This window comes from Bactrocera neohumeralis, chromosome 5 (genome assembly GCF_024586455.1).
Source record: "Bactrocera neohumeralis isolate Rockhampton chromosome 5, APGP_CSIRO_Bneo_wtdbg2-racon-allhic-juicebox.fasta_v2, whole genome shotgun sequence".
In the NCBI taxonomy this organism is placed as follows: Eukaryota; Metazoa; Arthropoda; class Insecta; order Diptera; family Tephritidae; genus Bactrocera; species Bactrocera neohumeralis.
In genome coordinates, this window is record NC_065922.1 from 34,001,429 (window position 1) to 34,021,146 (window position 19,718).

Genomic DNA, 19,718 nt, shown 5'->3' on the forward strand with positions numbered 1-19,718 from the left:
TAGTGTTACACATTTTTGCAGAATTAACATTGCTACATTGCACTTAAAAGTTGTCGTTATTGTTTTTGCTATTGCCAACTGGTTTTTCTCAAATAACTCGCTGAGTGCTTAAAGAACCTGAGAGCATTTATTGATCACACCTGTTAACGCTTGCACTCGAAATTCACTCAGTGAACTAGTGAAGCTCAGCTTTTAAGCGACGCCTCAGCTTGTATGCTCTCCATGTTCATTTGGCAGATAGCACCGCTTTTGGTGTGCTCATGCTCTCTCGCTCTCATTTTCGGGAGACTAACAGTGTTGTGGCTGCGCAAATTTGGCATTTTCAAGTTAATATCGCCCTCGCTGTGACTTATCAGCGCCAGTAAACAATTGTCTGTCAGCACTAGCGCAATGTTCTACGCTTGCCAGTGTCTAAGTCAAATAATTCGAATGCTGACTTAATTTTTTTAACAAAAACAAAAAAAAAAAATACAAAAAAACAATAAAAGAAACAAACTGCTCGATTAAGCGGCACGCTATAATTCTTTTAAGACACTATGAATGTAGTCTAAATATTTTTCGAACTTTACTCGATTAAATTGAATAAAAAAACTTGCTTAAGCAGCTGATTTTGCTGGCAATACGAAGACGACGGTGTTATTTAGTGTATTGGAAGTGTGAAATTGTGGTAAAATAAAATTAAAAAATTAATTAAAATATTTAAGTGTGGCAATAATCGTAAAACAATCAATAACGCTGTGTAAAAAAATAATAAATATTGCAAATTATTGAAATAAAATTATCTTAGTGTTTTTACAATTTTTATTTAAACATTTCGTAGACTACTTTTAGAGCTATTCGGACTCAACTGTGTGAAGCATTCTTCAATGAGTATAAACTTTTAAGACATTAGAGACTTTTCTCACGTTTTTGTGCCACAAAAAAAAAAAAAATAAAAAGAAACGTTGACTTATACCTCAAGCAGATGGGAACAGCAAATTGCAGCAATCTCTAACAGCAACAACACAAATATTTATTTTGCAATTAGACCTTTTAGCGCTGAAAGTCTACGACTTTCTCAACCAATGACTTTTGTTTTATTTATTTTTGTTACTTTTTTCTTTTGTTTTTGTGTTATTTTATTTTGATTTTTATTTTTATTTTACAACACCATCTCCCGATGTTTCGCTAACAAATACTAAGAAAGCTTGTCATGCTAATTGGCATTTTAAGTAAATACATTTCGCGTTCTGCATTTGTGGAAAGCAAAACTGGTCATGGCAGAAAATGAAAGTAAACAGTTTCAACGCTGAATACATATTTTTGTATTTACTTAATGTTTTCTTGCTAAAATGACTGTTTATATTTTGCCAACAGCAAGTTCGTGGCTTAAGTCTTTTGTTCTTATTATTACCGGTATATTATAAAGTGCGCAGACTAGTTTGACATTTGTTTAAAAATAGATAAATGAAATTAAATATTTATAAATCAATAACAGTTATAAGCTTAAAATGAGTTTTTCATAGTTTCTTTGTACTTGACTTTATTGTAGTAAATTTTTTAAATTTTTTTTTCTCAGAATTGTCTTATATGAAGAAATAATTATTCATTTCATTTTTGGATTTCTGTAATACATATAAAATGTAAAATTTGGGAGAAAAACAATCGCATAAGGTGTCGGCTGTGTCAATAATGATGTTGTGAGTGTGAGTTAAAGCTCTAAAAATCACAATTTTCTTCTGAAAAACTTCAAACTTTATTAGTTACATAAATATTTTGAAAATCCATTGATTCATACGTGATTCTTTTTCAACCTTTATTCGTTTAAAATATATTGGCCTGTCGAAAAAGTCTTTTCGTATTTTTAATCAAACTTCAACTTATTTTTTTTTACATTTACAATGAACTTTAATAAACCAAATATGTACCATTTTGGTCGACCACTTTTTACCATTTTTCCGCAAGAGACATTATTCCATTAGTGTAAAATTTTTCTGGCTTCTCGGCGAAAAACTGCGACAAGTAATTTCGCAGCCAACTTTACTCCATTAAGGGTGTTTTGCATTGACCGAAACAAGCGCTCCCAATTTTTGCCGAGTCATCAAAGATGTGTGTGTCTTGCGTTGTCCTGATGGAAGACGAAGCCATTTCTGTTGATCAGTTCGGGCCGTTTTTTTCGATTGCTTGGTTCAATCTCATCAGTTGTTGACAGTAAAATGTAGAATCAATCGTTCGACCAGGCTGGAGCAGCTCATAAAGGTTGATACCTTTCCAATCCCACCAAACACTCAGCATAACCTTTCGAGGTGTCAATGCTGAATTTGCGACAATTTGTTCAGCTTCACCACGCTTGGACCACACTCTTTTTCGCACATTATTGTCGTATTTGATGCACTTCTCGTCTCCTGTTACCATTCGCTTCAGAAAAGATTCGATTTCATTTCTTTTTAGCAAAGAATCACAGATATTAATTCGCTCCATTAAATTTTTCGGAGACAATTCATGTGGTACCCAAACATCGAGCTTTTTTTTTGTAACCAGTCTTTTTTAAAAGATTCAAAAGCGTTTGATCATGAATCCTTAGCGATGTCATGGCTGCTTATGTAACGGTCCTGATCAGTCTTTTCCATAATAAGTATCATCGACTTTTTCAAAAATAGTTCGACCATAGCGAGGTGCCTCTTTCACGTCGAAATTTCCGGAACGGAGGCGAGCGAACCATTGTCGGCTACACGAACTGATACAGCATCGCCTTTGTAAACTTCACAAATTTCGTTGGTGGCTTGCGTGGCATTCTTCCCTTTTTTATACAAAAATTTCAAAATTTAGAGAATTTCTTCATTATTTTCATTCATTTTTGAACAGCTGTCACTTATTTTGAACTTCCCGAATTTAATTTTTGGTTAAATAAAGCTTAAAGTCTGAGCGTTCTAACACTATATGGTATCACACAATGCGATTGGGAGCACTGGAGATGTACATACGACTACAACGACATCTATTGGCAAAATACGAAACGACTTTTTCGACTACCCAATATTTAAGCATTTTTCAATATTATTAAACTTTGTTGTTGCTGTTATGTAAATATATTAAAAGTCTGTTTGGTTTAGGCCTGAAATTTGCAAAAAATAACTAAGGCAAATTAATAATATTTCGAATTTAAAGCAAAATCTGTAGAAAGTAAAACTTTGAAGAGTTAAAGCCAATTAATCACAAAAAATATTAAACAAAAACTAAATGAGAAATAGGCCTTTGCAATAAAGTTGAAACCAAGTTACAAAAAAATCTAATAAATAAAAACAGAAAACGGCCGATTTCAAACCAAAATGTTGCTGTCATCATAGCCATTAGCAACACCAGCAAACAAAAAGAAAAAAACTTAAGCAACGGTAAAATTGGCGCATGCGCCTTGATGTACAATTTAACGGTGTTGCAGATTATCGCAGTGCGTTGAAACGAACAAGATCAGGTGAAAAGCGGCGAAAATATTAAAGGCAGAAGACGTGAACATTTAATGCGGTTAGGGTGATTGTGAAAAAGAAAGAAAGATATGAAAAATAATGAAAAATTATTTAAAACTATTATTTTGCAAAAAATATTTTAACACTGTAAAGCAATTCTGTGTTCAGTGGGACTAAAATGAGCAAATAAACTATCAGAAATGCTAAACGAATAACAGTTTTTATAAAATGAAATCAGCAGTAAATAGTAATTAGTTCAGTTAAACAAGTGACATTTGAAGAAAATAATAATATCTGCTGTTTCATCGTTCCCTCTACTATTTTTCGGTTTGCCTTTTACGCTCTCTCTTGTCTCTTCCATATAATCATTTATATTTTTTTTGTTTTTATAATTTCTAACTCGCATAGTGATTCTCCATTAGCTGTGCTTTTCGCTAAATCATTATTAAAGTAAAGAAAAACCAACAAACTACAACAAAAATAACAACAACAAATAATTTTACAAAAATATTTTGCATTGCAAATTGCAAAATTTCCATTTGTGTGAATAAAAAATGGTCTACAAATCAGCGGTGAACAAGAAGCAAACATTTTTGGCAAACCAACAACAAAAACAATAGTAAAAGCTAGAAAAAACTAAGCTAAGCTGCGATTAACACTTTGTCACACTAGAGTGAGGCATTTGCTAAACCAAAAGTGTCGCAGAAAGGCAGAAAGAAACAAGGAAAACCTAAATAAAAAATATTTGGAAAAAACAAAAACAAAAAAATTATAACTAAATAAAATAAAATTATTAAAACGAAAAAAAAAATTCAAAAAAAGTAACAAATAAAATATGTAAATTTTCTAAAAAACAAAAAAATAACCAAAAACATAAAAAAAATAATTTAAAAGTGCAAAAATAATTGCAAAGCATGCGAAAATTAAACACGAATTGCCGAAAAAATATAAAATAATTATTAGAGTGTTTTACTTTTTTGCTTGTGTCACAACAATTGAAAGCGAAAATTGTGAAAGAAACCAAATAAAATCACACAAAAACGTAACAAAGCAAAGTTAAGAAGTTAATAAACAAAAAAAAAAAACAAAATTATAACAACAAAAAAACCGCCGAAAAAGATAAACACAACATTGACTCACGTGCCCCCATTGATCGTTCGCACTCTTGCCGTCGCCGCAGCGGCCACTACGAAAGCGCTCTGTTGATCGCGCGCACGTGCCTTCTTCACTCAATGATCATCGCTTCGTTTGTGTCTACTGCTTGTTTTTCCTTCCTTTTTGTTGTTTTGTCTTGACTTTTTCTGCGGCACTTTTGCTGCTGTGCTGTATGCAGGTGCTGTGGCAGCAGTCGTTTGAGTTTTTCGGCAGCCAAACAAAAACAAAAAACAGCAACAAAATTAAATAACAACAAAATATAGAGAACAACCGTTAGTGCAATAAGCAGCTTCGCGCAGTAAAGTGCAGGTGAGTTCAAGTTTGTTGCTTAAGTCTTTCGTTACACTACTTGCAATATGGAGCTGCGCAAAACAAACGCAGAAACAGAAACATTTATCTATTGCTGCTTCACTTTTTGCTGTAATATATTAAAATTATTTGTTTTTTTTATGAGCTTCGTCGGCAATTTGTCAGTTGAGTCTATGGGGGAATGTAATTATTATGTAGAGTTTATGTGCAGAATGGAGAGGCAGAACTGGAATTGAAAATAAGTCTTTTTTTTGCTGAAATTTTATAGTATTAACAGTTGTTGTTGATCTATCCAATTTGCAGTTTTACTCATAAATTTAAGCAAAAGAAAAGTAATAAAAATATTCCTGGATAAATAAGAATTTCAATTTGTTTTTTTTTTGTTAGCTTGATTATTTTCCTTAACTACTAAGAAGAAAGTAAATATTGGGTTAGGTAGGCCAATTAGCCACGCATAGACCAGTTTTGGTCCTTTGCAATACCTGATGGAGTTCAGTTGCTAGGTCCAAGAGGAGTAGTCATACTTTAGGATGTCTGTCCTTGATGTTAATTTTAACAGACAGCGGTCTCACTATCGATACCTCTTCTAGTGTATTATACCGTGGGGTCCCTAGATGCTTATAGCGTAGCCCTGCCAAGGCACAAGTGCACAAGATATGCTCCATTGTTTTCCTGGTGCCCTGCTCTAGACATTTCTTGCAGTCTTCTCGATCTGTCAGACCCAACTTGCGGGCGTGTGTCGCAACCAGACAGTGGCTACTTCAGAATTTGCCCTTTGTTATTATAAAAAACTGTAAATTTTTTCCATGAAATCGAAGTTTATATTTGACTCTGATGACCTTTGCATCTTATTCTATACTTTTGAAAACATGACATTGTTTTAATTATTCTTTTAAGTATACGTAAATGCTTTTTGGAAGTAAAAATATAAATATATAATCTTTATTTTATTTCTATTTTCGATTTTTAAAATATAATATTCATATTGCTGTTCAACGACAACAAACTTCTTCAAAAACAATTTTTGGATAATTTTCTCTGATCTCCTTAAATTCAATTTATTATTAAAAATAGCAATAACGGACAAAATTTAGATCGTTTATGTATTCTTGGCATTATAGAAAAAATTTCTAAAAAAAATTCCATTTCTATTATGTGTATCTAAAGCTGCTGTTGACACCGTTTTAACATTGACGCTTTTATGCATTAAGTTTTAAAAATATTTTCTACAATTTAGTGACATACCATCTGATCAAATTTGACCCGGACTGTCAAAAATAGATTTATTTGAAAATTTGCTTTTAATCTTAAAAATGTTTTCCATTATTTCATAAAATGCCATCTGATCAAATTTGACCCAGATTGACAAAAATACATTTTCATGTATTTTAGCACAAAACTTTAATAGTGCCTTCAAAATGGGCTTTTGAGCCAAAACCTGATTCAATTTCCCATACTCTCGTTATACAGCCTCGGCTAGGATGGCCTTCAGCTTCAGCTATTGGGTTTTGGTTTTGTTGTTTCGTTGTCTAGCGACCTCTACTTGACGTAGTTTTTGCGAAAGATTGATATCTTCTGTTATCTCTCTGACGACTTCTATTCGCTTTCAATAACACACTTCATATCCAAAACATTAACTGTTGAGATCCTCTGCCATCTCTCTGTTGTCAACATGACGATTTTCGAGCACCGTTTTTTTTGAACTTTTTCCATGTTAATGTCATTAACTGAAATGAATGGACAACTCACATGAGGCAAATTTTCGATGACTTCACAACCCCAAAGCACTTCCGCAACATTTTCAACGAATCCGTAGCTGTGATTTCAATGAAAACACAAAATTTTTAGCAAACTCATTGTTAATTTTTTTCCATGAAGAAATCGCCAGAAACACTTTTTTTTTGAAAATTTTCGAAAAAAATATATATGGGTATGAAATCTATAACTCCGTTATTTATGTTATCTGTGACTCTGTTAATTAATGGTTAAGCTTATAATTATCCGAATGGACTAACAAGCTTTGCAAACGAAATAAGTTCATAACAGTCCTATAGTTGAAATAGTTCCATAAACTACATTAGTTCGTAACTCCAACTGTCAATTTGCTTCATACAAGTGAGTTTCGAGCGTGCTCTTATCAATGCCACTTCCCACTGAAGTCTGAAGTGTTTTTGGTTTTTAACAGATCTTGAAAAGCCATTTAATCTCATTGCAGCTGTAATATTGTCGGATAATTATACTACATTATATATGGATTTCTTTCAAGTATGAATTTTTACAGTTATTCGTTTGTAGTCAAGTGAAAATTCTAAAAATCTCGCACATAAACATTTTATGCAACATTAAATATGTATATCCCAGAGAACAAGTTCATAAGCTCGTTAACTTAATTATCCACATAATATATTTATATGCATATTATTATTTTGGCATATACATATTTCTTTTCTTTTTCACATAATTTCGCATACTTTTTTCATGTAATTACATTTTTTAATTCGTGCTTTAGTTTTAACTTCGAAGAAAAAACCATTATTATTTGCATAAAATTATAATTACACTCAAAGCGGCGGTGTGCGCAATAGCAGCGCAAGGTTAAAATACCGAATAAAAACATAAATGGTATAAATATATATATTTATGTACAATAAAAGTAAATAAAAAATAAAATAATTAAAAAAATTTGCTTTTATTTGCGCTGCAACTCGCCGACTTTTGGCATTTCCATCAAGGCAATAAGTCAAATTGTTAAAATAAGTGAAGCAGAAATCGTGGTATCAAATTCGAAATCCCAAAAGCCTTATCTGCAAGCGAATCGCGCACTGAGTCACCTTTATTTGACTTGCTGCCCCTGCGCTGCGGATTGAGTCTAGGGCGTTCCCTGCTCCAAATACATTCATGATTTGTTTGAATTTTGTAAATTAACCAGTGATTAATAGGCTTTGTTGCAAATATAAATTTGTATTCTTTTTCAATTTTATTTCAACAAATGTTCAACACTAAAGTTTTTTACGAAAAATACACATAAGTTCAAAATTTTTGCATTAATTATATACATACACCTTACTCACTTATGCCAATGGGTAATTAATATTTTCGTAGAGCTGTTATTTTCGGACAAATCAATTCGCTCATAATTCTCATCAAGGTTCAAACTTTCGATTTCATTTGCTACAGATCCACATTTATACTATTGAGCATATGTACTATATATGTATTATATGTATATATGTAAATATATCTATACAAATACTAATATGAGTGTAGCTGTATACACTTTTGCCATTCGCAGTGCAATTAGCTTATGAAATATTTATTGTTTTGAGTGCTTTTTTGGTTGTTGCGGCCATTTTTCATTAACTAAACCATAAAATTGTTTACATGAAACTCTAAATTAACATTTTTCATAGCTTAGGGAGTTCTGAAAATTTTATGGTATTCTATATTTTTAGTAGCTAGCGGCGTTGCATTTTTGGCCTACTCAACTCACCACAGTTTATTGGTAATCTAGAATATTAAATAGAAAAGGCGCAGCTAGTGTGAAAACTCGAAATAATATATGCTTTATTTTCATTTGGTTATGCATATTTTTGCTTTTAAAATACTTAACATACTAAAATTTTAAAGAAATATTTCAAATACATTTTAAGTACAGCAGTTCTATTAGCTCAATCAAATTACTTCAAATTGACTGCATTTGCCAAGTTAAAACTATAGAGTTTTCCATTAACAGTGATATGATTTCTTGAAAAAAAGCACACTATTGTGAAGCAAACTCAGATTAATTTTTAAAAAATTAAAAATTTTTTATTTAATGTGAAGTTACAATTAAGTTATGAATGTAGCATCACTGAAATTCCCTCGATGGCTTCTTTTGCAGGAACGAATTCGATGAACCTAATTTTGAGTATTTTTCTACTAAATCAAGTCGTATATCATGAATAACAAGTCCAAAATTGACTTTTAAAGCTTGAAGAGAGCCTGCTTTATTGCTAAAGACCAATGACTTCAAATAACCCCACAAGAAGTAGTCTAATGGTGTTAAATTCCAACTTCTTGGAGGCCTTTCAATGCCACAATTTCTTTAAATAATCGAATCTAAAAACTATTCTCGCAAAAATTTGGTTTTTGCGCTTGCTGTGTAGCATATAGCCACGTCTTGTTGGAACTAAATGTAGTCAAGATCAACTTCTTTCAATTATATATTCAATTCCATTGACAACTTCATTTCGAAAGAAGTACGTACCGATGATTCAACCAACCCAAAAACCACAACAAACTGTCAATTTTGGTGAATGTATAATGGCTGTTCATGAATAATTTGTGGATTTTCTTCGCACCAAAATCGACAGTTTCGTTTATTTACCGCACCACTCAGATGAAAATGACCCTCATCGGAAAAGATGATTTTCTTAAAAAAATCGTTATCGTTTTCAAGTTGTTTCAAGGCAAAATCTGTAAACTCACTATGTTTACGGTGGTCCAATGGCTTCAATTCTTAAGTGAGAACAGTTTTACACGGGTGAAAGCCAAAATTTTTTCTCAGCATTCTCAGGTTGTGATTTGACACTGTTCCAATTCTTGGGAACGTCTTGAAATCGACAAATTGGAGGTCTTCAGCAACACTTGTTTGAACAATATTTTCATACTTCGAACGATTCTTTGTCTTATTGGCACTTGAACATTATGTAAAGAAAATGTTCGCTCGAAATTTTGAACAATTCGACGAATTGCGAGTACAGGTGGGCGATTATTACGACCATAAAATTGCAAAAGTAATTATTTTAATAATTTGTAAATGTTGTTCTTGCGTATATCTTTTCTTGATTAAATTGTAAACATTACCGAATACAGTGAACAGTCTACAGATTATGACATAAAAAACGGCTAAAACCACACTTAGGAATCATATCATCATATAATATTGGAAAACCCAGTATAAGGCAAATCATCCGTTCGCTTTAAGTTCTGCTTATTTTGTATATATTTCTCTGTACGATGACGTGCCAGTAATTTGATTATATGAATAATGCAATTTTGTTCACACCATCATCACATTTTTTAATCGAAATTAAACTTTTTTCGAAGTCTACCATTTTGTTAATTTTAAATTTTTAACAATAAAATAAATACCTCACCTTAAGTTTGTAACACCCAAAAAGAAGCTTCGGATACCCTATGAAATGCAGTGACTCACATATTCGATCACGCTTAGCTTATCTATACAATGTATTAAGTAAATCTCTAAAGTGATTTAATAGAAAATTTAGGAAAAGATGTGATGTAAAAAATCATAAATACCTTTTGTTTAAAACAGATAAGGGGAAAAAATCAAAAGTTCCTTGTGATCAATTTTGTGACTTAGCAAATATTTCTTTAGAAAGTGATATTAATATTTGTGTAGCCTCCTTTGGCATCAATGAATGCTTTTATTCTTCTCGGCATACTATCAACCAGTGTTTGACAGATTTTTGGTGCAATAGAAGTCCACATAATTTGTACCTTGTCCCCTAATTCATTGTGAAGGACAGTTTCTTCACCCATAATCGATCCCTTTACTACTCCCAAAGTGCTCAATTGGGTTAAGGTCAGAAGACTCCTGTGGCCAATTGAGCATTGTAAATCCATTATTTTGAAAACAGTTTTTAGTTTTCCGCGCTGTGTGCTTCGGATCATTGTCCTGCTGGAAAGCGATGTCCGAAACAGCTAAACATAAATCTTCTACAAAGGGAACTAAATGATTACCTAGAATGTCAATGTAAGAGTCTACCTTCAATTCTGGCTGGTCCTCCAATACCGTTCGGTGGTCGTACAGCTCCATACTATAACTGAGCCACCTCCAAATTTCAGGGTAGGCTTACCGTAACTTCATGTTCTTACTTTTCCAAGTTCACTCGCTACCATCTGATCCTAGACGGCTTATCTTGGTTTCGTCAGACCATAAAACCTTTTTCCAATCCTTGTAACATTTTGCAAATGAGAGACGCAACTTTTTGTACCTTTCTGACAGCAATGGCTTTTTAATCTTTGCACGCTCTCTGAGACCAGCTATTCTAAAAACCCTCCAAACTGCATAAAGTGTCAACTGGCTCGTCGCTGATAGATTGTGGCTCATTTCCACTGCATTTTTATATTTACCACTCTGAATACCCCTCAAAAGCCCCCTCTCTTGAATTTAACTTAGCTTTCTTCTGCACCCAGGCTTATTTGCTGACGGTAAATTTGAAAGTTTTTGCCTCATTTTGCCAACAACACCTATGGAAATTCCACACTTTCTGAAAATCCACTAATAGCTTTGTTGTTTCTTCCCATTTCTGGCAAATTATAATTAAAAATTTTAAATTAAATTTAGTTAGTTACCACCTCTGGCTTATATTTTTGCAAAAAAAAAAAAAAATTATTAGCTTCACGAAAGCACAAATTGTGAAACACGACTTCTTCCAATGGCAAAACTCACAAAACTGATCATACAACAGCCTCGCGTGTCACTCAATAAAAATGCACCGTTATTATTGAAAATTTCCAAAATTTCAAAATCAAGTTTTAGTATAGAACCTTTTGAATTTGTGAAGGGATTACTTAAAATAATTATTTAAAATACTGAATTTTCGCTCATTTTGCATAATATTGTTTGTATTAGGCAGGTTTAGTAAAAGCTAGTAAATTTTCCTAAATTATAAGTTCTACATTAAATGCAATTGTATTCCGAATGATCTCTGTGTAATTGCCTTCAAAACTATAAGTTTTAAATATTTTCCTGAAACTCTCGAGGCGTAAAATTAGCCCACTTCGAAGATTTCAACTATAATATTTTGGACTAGCGTTTTTATGCTTCGATATCTTAGGCTTATCTTCTTTTTCCGATCCAGTTTTGATTAAAAAACTTAAATTGAATATCAAATTTGTTTAATCTATGTTTCAAATTTTCTTATTTTGTTTGACAAATCCGAACTTAGACTGGAACACAATTTTCAACCACTTTTTAGGAGAAACGAAAAAAAAATCCTGAAAAAACCTTTAGAAAAATACTTAAATAAATAATGTTTCATAACACAAGGGTTCCTTTACAAAAACCTTTAAAATGAACTTGTATGCATAATTCGACATTAGCGTCAACTAGCGTACAGTTATTTCTTTTCAATATCGGCGGAAGAGGAGTTTTTATGAGAAATCTTCATGAAAAACACACATTTTAATTTTTATCTTAATCGGTTCATAAATACGACTAACTCTTTTACATATCTTACAATATGACCAGATAGGCAGTAATCTTTAAAAAGAGTTTAAATTTTCATCTAATTTCCGGTAGTTAAAAATCTATTATTTTATATGTTCTTTTTACACATTAATTCTATGTCTCCTATATACATATGTACATGCATATCTTTTTTTTATATTTTTTGACACACACATTTTGCAATTTTATTTTGTTGCATTTTCATGTGATTTATTAATTATGTGCAAGCAGTGTTTCTATTTAATTGGCAACTGTGTTTTTCTGCTGGCAGCCGTTAATTATAGCGCAGTTATGTCGAGCGTCAAATTCTAGGTGTGTACCTGCGTACATATTCACCGACACAACGCCACTTGTGCTGCTGCTGCCAGCAACGAAAAGCTAAAGTTTAAATTTAATTATAATCATTAATCAAAGAATGGTAAATTGATTTGTGCGCCTGAGAAAAGGCAAAATCCAAACAAAGAATTATCGAAATAAATTAAATATTATTCGAAATAACATGCATAGTCAAAATAACCAAACCGAATTTCAGTTTTCGAACATAAAAAACCTTGGCAAGCCAAGTGTTGGCTGGTAGCAGCGGTAATTTTCGGAAACCGTTGCACGCTTTTATTGCCACAAGCAATTTGAGTTATTATTTACACGAGTGAATTTGGCAAAAATCAAAAGCTTTTGTTATTACCGCATGGTGTGGCACGGTAGTTGCTCTTTCATATGCATACATACATATCGTTGCAACAATTACCGTACACGATTATGCGCTCAAAATCAATAAACAAATTATTTTTCGGCTGCTGCCAACACCGTGTTACGGCCATTGTTGTTATTATTGCTAATAAAAAGCAGCTTGTTGTTGTTGTTGCACGTGAATGGTGTTACTTCGGCGGCTACTGGCACTTCTGCTGTTATTATTTATGCCTTAGGCAACCGGAGAACTATAATTTTGTTTCAGTTGCAGGAGTGTTGGTGGAAGTGTTGTCTGAAATGGCTTCAAGTTCAATCAACCGTTGATTGACGGTTAGAATTTTTACCACAAAGAGACAGGTTATATTAATTTTTAATACCAGTAGAATATTATTTAAAGTATTTGTTACTTTTTAGGCTTCACCTGAGCTAAGTAGCATGTAGGCTCGCTTAAAGGTTTAAACTAGCAGGCAGTTAATAAGCTTCAATGACCTTAAGTGGCAAATTATAAATGACTTATTTTCAATGTCAAAGTTAATAGGTGTGTTGGTTATTGCTTCAAATTCTTGAATACAAATACAAAAATGTATACAATATGCGGGCGTCAACTGCTCATAGAACACTTTGCATATTAATCAACACACCCACACACGTTAACTGACATATACATATACGTGAACGCTTAACCAAAAATGGGATGATTCTGATAAATATTTTGGCGCCTGCCGAGACACCTGTCAATGTCAAGGTCTGGTGGCGTATACAAAATTAGTTTTTTTTGTTGTATATATTCATATAATCTGTTGCATATTGCTTTTCTGCTTTTCTTAAAAGTTTATAAAGTATTTTTATTTACAAAGGCGCAGTAAAATATTACTTTCCGAAATGAATAATTAAGTTTACTAAATGCGACTTGCCTTTGTGGAAAGCTAATCTATGACTTTCGTATTGCTACATGAGTTGTGTTGATTTGTATTACAAAATATATGCGATTTGTTTCATTTAGTCAATTTGTTGTGGGTGGCCACCTTGCACGACTAAGCGTGTACTTCAAATAATTTTAGTTCTCAATTCCTATTAGGCGTTTAATTGCAATGAAATGCGCAATTATTGCGCTAATGAAATCAGCATATGATCACAACTAAAGTTTTCTAATAAAACTGTTTATTTCAAGCGCATTACATATTTTACTAGGCCATGCATAGTTCCAAAGGCACGTTATTGCGCTTTGATTTTGTAGAGATAACTTACTTTCGTTTAATATCTGCTTTCGACTCGTTAAGCGTTAGAGAATAGCGAATCGAACACATTATTCCAGTCCCTCAAACGACCTTCTTACCTCAGTCCTAAAAGTAACCGAACTTTTCCATTCGACTCAAACATTGTATTGGAATGATCAACCAGTCATACATTCATTTATTTATGTTATTTATAGGTATGTTCTTCAGCATCTCACTTACAGCTGCTTGAATGGCTGGGATATTATTATAAGTAACATGCGCTCTTCATGTTGGTATTCAGTTTTGGAGATAGAAATAGTCACATGTTGAATCAACATTGTTGATAGATCATTCTAATACGGAGGGTGGTTGATGAGGGAAATCCGTTTTTCATCAAAATCTCGTTCGCTTTTTTGTTCTTAATATAAAGCATGTGGAATAAAACGCGCACAGATCTTTCTTTTATTCAAACCTTTAGTTAAAATTCTCTATATAGTATTTTGATTCTTACTTAAGGGGTTACGTGGGTTTGTTTGGGTAAAGATAGCATTTTTAAACAATTTTTTTTTCATATAAAAAATGAAATATTTTATTAGAATTTTTTATTGTTACAAACATACACTATTAATAAAGAAATTCTGAAATTTTTGGAAAAAAATATTTTAAACGGCCATTTCCGCTGACCCCTCGGAAAAAGGATATGCTCGCGTTGGCAGGATAACTCCTTACAGGTTCATCAGAAGTGAAAAAATACGCGTTTTAGCAAAAATCTTATTTTACAACTTGGACGAATGAAAAAAAAACTAGAAATTGGATTTTTGGCACCAATTTTACAAAAAAATGAAAATTTCAGTGAAATTCGAAAAAAACCTTCGTCCCAGTCTTTTAGAATCTTATTTCAAAACCTCTGTAAAATTTAATGAAGATCGGTTGAGTAGTTATCGAGAAATCTTGCCAACCGACTTCAAAAACATAGTTTCGAGAAAAACGCGTGTAAAGACGGCGCACTTACCCTGGCTAACCTCGAGCGCACAAGTTCTCAAGGCTGTATCTCCGAAACTATTAATCGGATCAACTTGAAAATTTAGGACAATATTTTAGAGGTTTTGTAGAATTTAATAAAACAATAAAAAAATTGATTTTTTGAAACCCGTGAACCCATGTAACCCCTTCAGCCAACATTATTATAGCAAAATTTTGAATCGATACCAATTATTTCCCTAACTTTTATCCATCAACTTGAAAGAGTTTGAATCTTATGCTGTAAATTCAGTAGATGGCGCTGTATTTTTTATGATTTAAATATAAAGTTTGTTTTTGGGAGAAACCTTGTATACATATTGTACCTCTTTAGGGAGTATTCGCAAACTCCTTTGTATCGAAATGAACTCTCAAACTTTGGTTTGCTGTAACATGCTAACATTTTGTTAATAGGACAGCGTTAGCGAGTAGAAAAATTGCGAACCGAAGACATGTAGTATCACTGCACTATAATAGTAATTTAGCTTTTAAAAAAAACAGAAATAATTTAAACCTATTTTAAAAGAAAAAGTATAAAAGTAACAAATATAAAGTATACTTTGATAGTATAAATGTGCAGATTCTCAAGGTTCATTTACCTTATATTTGTAGTCTTAAATAACACGGTCCATAAAATTATTCTATTAATTACATTTGTATATAGAGTGGTTAATTAATTACTAGTACCAAAAGCAAGTTTTAGTTATAAATAAAACAAATACAATAAAATTTAACAAAAATTTATTTATGCTTGAAAGCAAGGTTTTATTCAAGAAAAAGCTCTGGTCGCCAAAGGGCAAGGTCCTTATTTTTAATATACATTATTTTTGATTTAGGAAAATTCCCTCTTTCTCTCGTTTACTAGTTGGTGACGTAATCAGAGCAATTTTTGGGCTTTATGTCTCTAAGTATTCGCTGAATACTTTGTTCAACGTCTTTCTCTTCGCGTCTTTAGCATATCTAGAGATGGAGGATATATAATTTGTTCAAAATTTTAAAATTCTTAATTTATTCTTCAAAATATTTGTCGTTCCTCCTCAAAGTAATTTCCACTTGTGAAAATGTTTTTTCCGGTCCTCGAAACAGTTGTTAAAGTAAATAAAAAATTACAGCACGGAAAATAGACCTGAATAGATACATTTGGTTGGTTATGCAAATTCTGATCTTCTGCTTAAAAGACCACGTGGGCTTTAAAAGTCAGTCTAGGGTCTAGTATCAGTCTTAAATATTTAACAGTCTTTTCTTCCTTGACGTCGATAGAGTTAAGTGAAATAAGGCTTGTTGGGAGGAAGATGCTTTTACGCTTCCTCGTGAAGAAAATTGCTTGAGTTTTGTCAGTATTAAACTGTATTTTCCATTTCCTAAAGAAAGAGAGAATAAAGAGTTATTAAAGTCTTCTTGGAGTCAATTTGTGTTATCAGCTGCAATGAAGCCTGAGCGTAGTATTGCAGTGTCATCTGCGAAAATAGAAGCGGTGCTCTTACTTAGCGGCGGGAAATCATAAGTAACAAGTAAGGAAGGGCTAAGTTCGGGTGTCACCGAACATTTTATACTCTCGCATGATAAAGTGATAATCGAGATTTCATTATACGTCATTTACATATTTTTCAAATACCGTATTTTTGTAAAGTTTTATGCCGCGATCATCATTGGCTCCTAAAGTACATATGTACTCGTATTATACAGAAAAGGCATCAGATGGAATTCAAAATAGCGTTATATTGGAAGAGGGCGTGGTTGTGAACCGATTTCACCCATATTTCGTACATGTCATCAGGGTGTTAAGAAAATATTATATACCGAATTTCATTGAAATCGGTCTAGCAGTTCCTGAGATATGGTTTTTGGTCCATAAGTGGGCGAGGCCACGCCCATTTTCAATTTTTAAAAAAAGCCTGGGTGCAGCTTCCTTCTGCAATTTCTTCCGTAAAATTTAGTGTTTCTGACGTATTTTGTTAGTCGGTTAACGCACTTTTAGTGATTTTCAACATAACCTTTGTATGGGAGGTGGGCGTGGTTATTATCCGATTTCTTCCATTTTTGAACTGTATATGGAATATCTGAGTTCTAATAATGCCTGAAGAAAACGACTCTGTAGAGTTTGGTAGACATAGCTATAGTAGTTTCCGAGATATGTACAAAAAACTTAGTAGGGGGCGGGGCCACGCCCACTTTTACAAAAAAACTGCGTCCAAATATGCCCCTCCCTAATGCGATCCTCTGTGCCAAATTTCACTTTAATATCTTTAGTTATGGCTTAGTTATGACACTTTATAGGTTTTCGGTTTCCGCCATTTTGTGGGCGTGGCAGTGGGCCGATTTTGCCCATCTTCGAACTTAACCTTCTTATGGAGCCAAGGAATACGTGTACCAAGTTTCATCATGATATCTCATTTTTTACTCAAGTTACAGCTTGCACGGACGGACGGACAGACGGACGGACGGACAGACAGACATCCGGATTTCGACTCTACTCGTCACCCTGATCACTTTGGTATATATAACCCTATATCTGACTCTTTTAGTTTTAGGACTTACAAACAACCGTTATGTGAACAAAACTATAATACTCTCTTTGGCAACTTTGTTGCGAGAGTATAAAAATGTTATATAACAATGAGACAAGTACGAACCCTGGGGACAACCTGCATTGATGTCAATTTTGAGAGATTGTGCTTCGCCCAGGTGGACTGTGAATGATCGGTTGGTCAAAAAACTCTGTATAATTTTAATATAAACTAGAGGAAATTTCAAGAACATTATTTTGTACAAGAGCCTGTTGTGCCAAACGAAATCGAATGCAGCTTTGATATATAGTAAATCAAACCCGTGAACTTTGAGTTTTTAAAACTTGATTTTATGATTATTTTTATTCTAAGCAATGGGTGCAAGGTATTATGTTCACGGCGGAAGCCAAATTTTACTGGTGGGAGAAATTCATTGTCTTCCATGAAGGTCGACAGTCTTTCTTTAACAACTTTTTCAAATATTTTACTTGCTGATGACAACAAACTTATTGGGCGATAGGATGTTGTGCATTCTGCAGGTTTTTTGGGCTTTAATATTGGTATAACTTTTGGAAGCTTCCACTGGGTAGGAAAATACATAAGAGCAGGAGTTCGTTTATAGTTCTTGTGAGATACTTTTATCCACTTCGAGACAGGGCCTTGAGGCATAGATTTTGTGTATATTATCTAAAGCTGGCGATTTAGTTGTCTAAATTTTTTTTTGATAATTAAGGAAATCTCAGAGATATTTGTTGAAAATGTCTGTTCGGGAGTTATTATTTGAGAGTCTAAATCGCACAAAGTTGGCGACTTTTTAGATGGTTGCCTGATCGCTAAGGTTGTCAGAGTAACACTGATTCATTTTAAATGTATCTGCTAAAATAAATTTTGTCTGAATGTTGGTGTGCTTCTTGATCATTTTAGATAGTTTCCAAAATGAGGAAGAATTATTTTCTAATGTTGCTAAAAGATTGTTCCAATTTTCATTTCTCAGAACAAACATCTTCTTCACAATAAGTCAAGTCGATAAGCAATTTGTAATAATTAAAAGATATAAACTTTGTAAATCATAATTCTAAAAATATCCAGAATATTGCAGAAATGTATTCGCAAATTTTATAAACCGTAACAACTAAAACGAGTTAACGACATATATATTGCAAATAACTTCAAGCCAGTAAATGGTTATAAAGCTAACCGAAATTCGCAAAAGGAAATGCTGAACAAAATTCGACATTATCTAAGGTAATTGAAGCCACAAAGAAAACTCACCGACTTTAGGCTAAATCAATGCACATGAGCTATGCAAGCAATCAAATATACAAACATACATAATATATAATACATATGTATGTATATTTATATACATTAGGTTGTACATGCAGTGGACTTGCCTTCCATACCTTCATTGCTGAATTTCGTTAGTTGAATGGGCTTCAGTGCAGCCGCTAGAAACGCTCTGATTATTTTCAAATTTTGCACAACAACAAGCGCAACAACAAAAACAAGAGTTAGGTGACGGCAATCAGTGGCTACTACGACATCAGCAACAACAACAACAATAATAAAAAATTAAAATACCGCAAACATTGTAACTGGGATTGCAAATAGGTAATATTGCATGCCGTGAAAGGTCTGAAATTTGGCGCAACCCGAAATAAAAAAAAATAAAAATATTAAAAAAATTAAAATATATGTAAAAAAAATAAAACTATTTACAAAAAAATTATAAAAATTTATACAAAAAAAATAATAAAAATTCAGAAATATTAGCAAAACTATGCAATCACCAGCACATACATATATATTACGGTTAGTTTATGCTTTTGGATATTAAAATGCCATGCAAGAATGTATATTCGCCACAGTGACTGCATGCCACATGCCACACTTCCACGCTTGCGCCTGCTGCTCGTTCATATGCCATCGATTATCGCTTTTGGTGGGCTTCACCGGTTCTGTCTGCTGCATTTTGACCGTCTATGCACTCAAGCAGTGTTGTTGTTGTTGTCACTTTTGCTTTACTACTTGCCTACTTCACTATTTTAATTGCATTTCGTAGTTGCACTTGCAAATGGCTTATTTTGTTAGTTGCACTTTTAGCTCATAATGTTCCAGCAGCTGGCTGGCTTTACTTAGACGC

At 32.9% G+C, this 19,718-nt stretch overlaps 1 protein-coding gene across 5 annotated transcripts in view; it reads left to right on the forward strand.

The window, feature by feature from the left end:
* Positions 1–374: 374 nt before the first annotated feature.
* Positions 375–19,718, forward strand: part of LOC126759833 (proteoglycan 4) — a 162,414-nt gene continuing 143,070 nt past the window's right edge. For 4 of the 5 annotated variants that reach the window (XR_007667092.1, XM_050474981.1, XM_050474982.1 and 1 more), the window contains exons 1-2: positions 375–667; positions 3,852–4,907. The gene's annotated coding sequence lies outside the window, so the exon portion shown is untranslated. The remainder of the gene's footprint in view (positions 668–3,851; positions 4,908–19,718) is intronic. The other variant, XM_050474983.1, reaches the window with a different exon arrangement.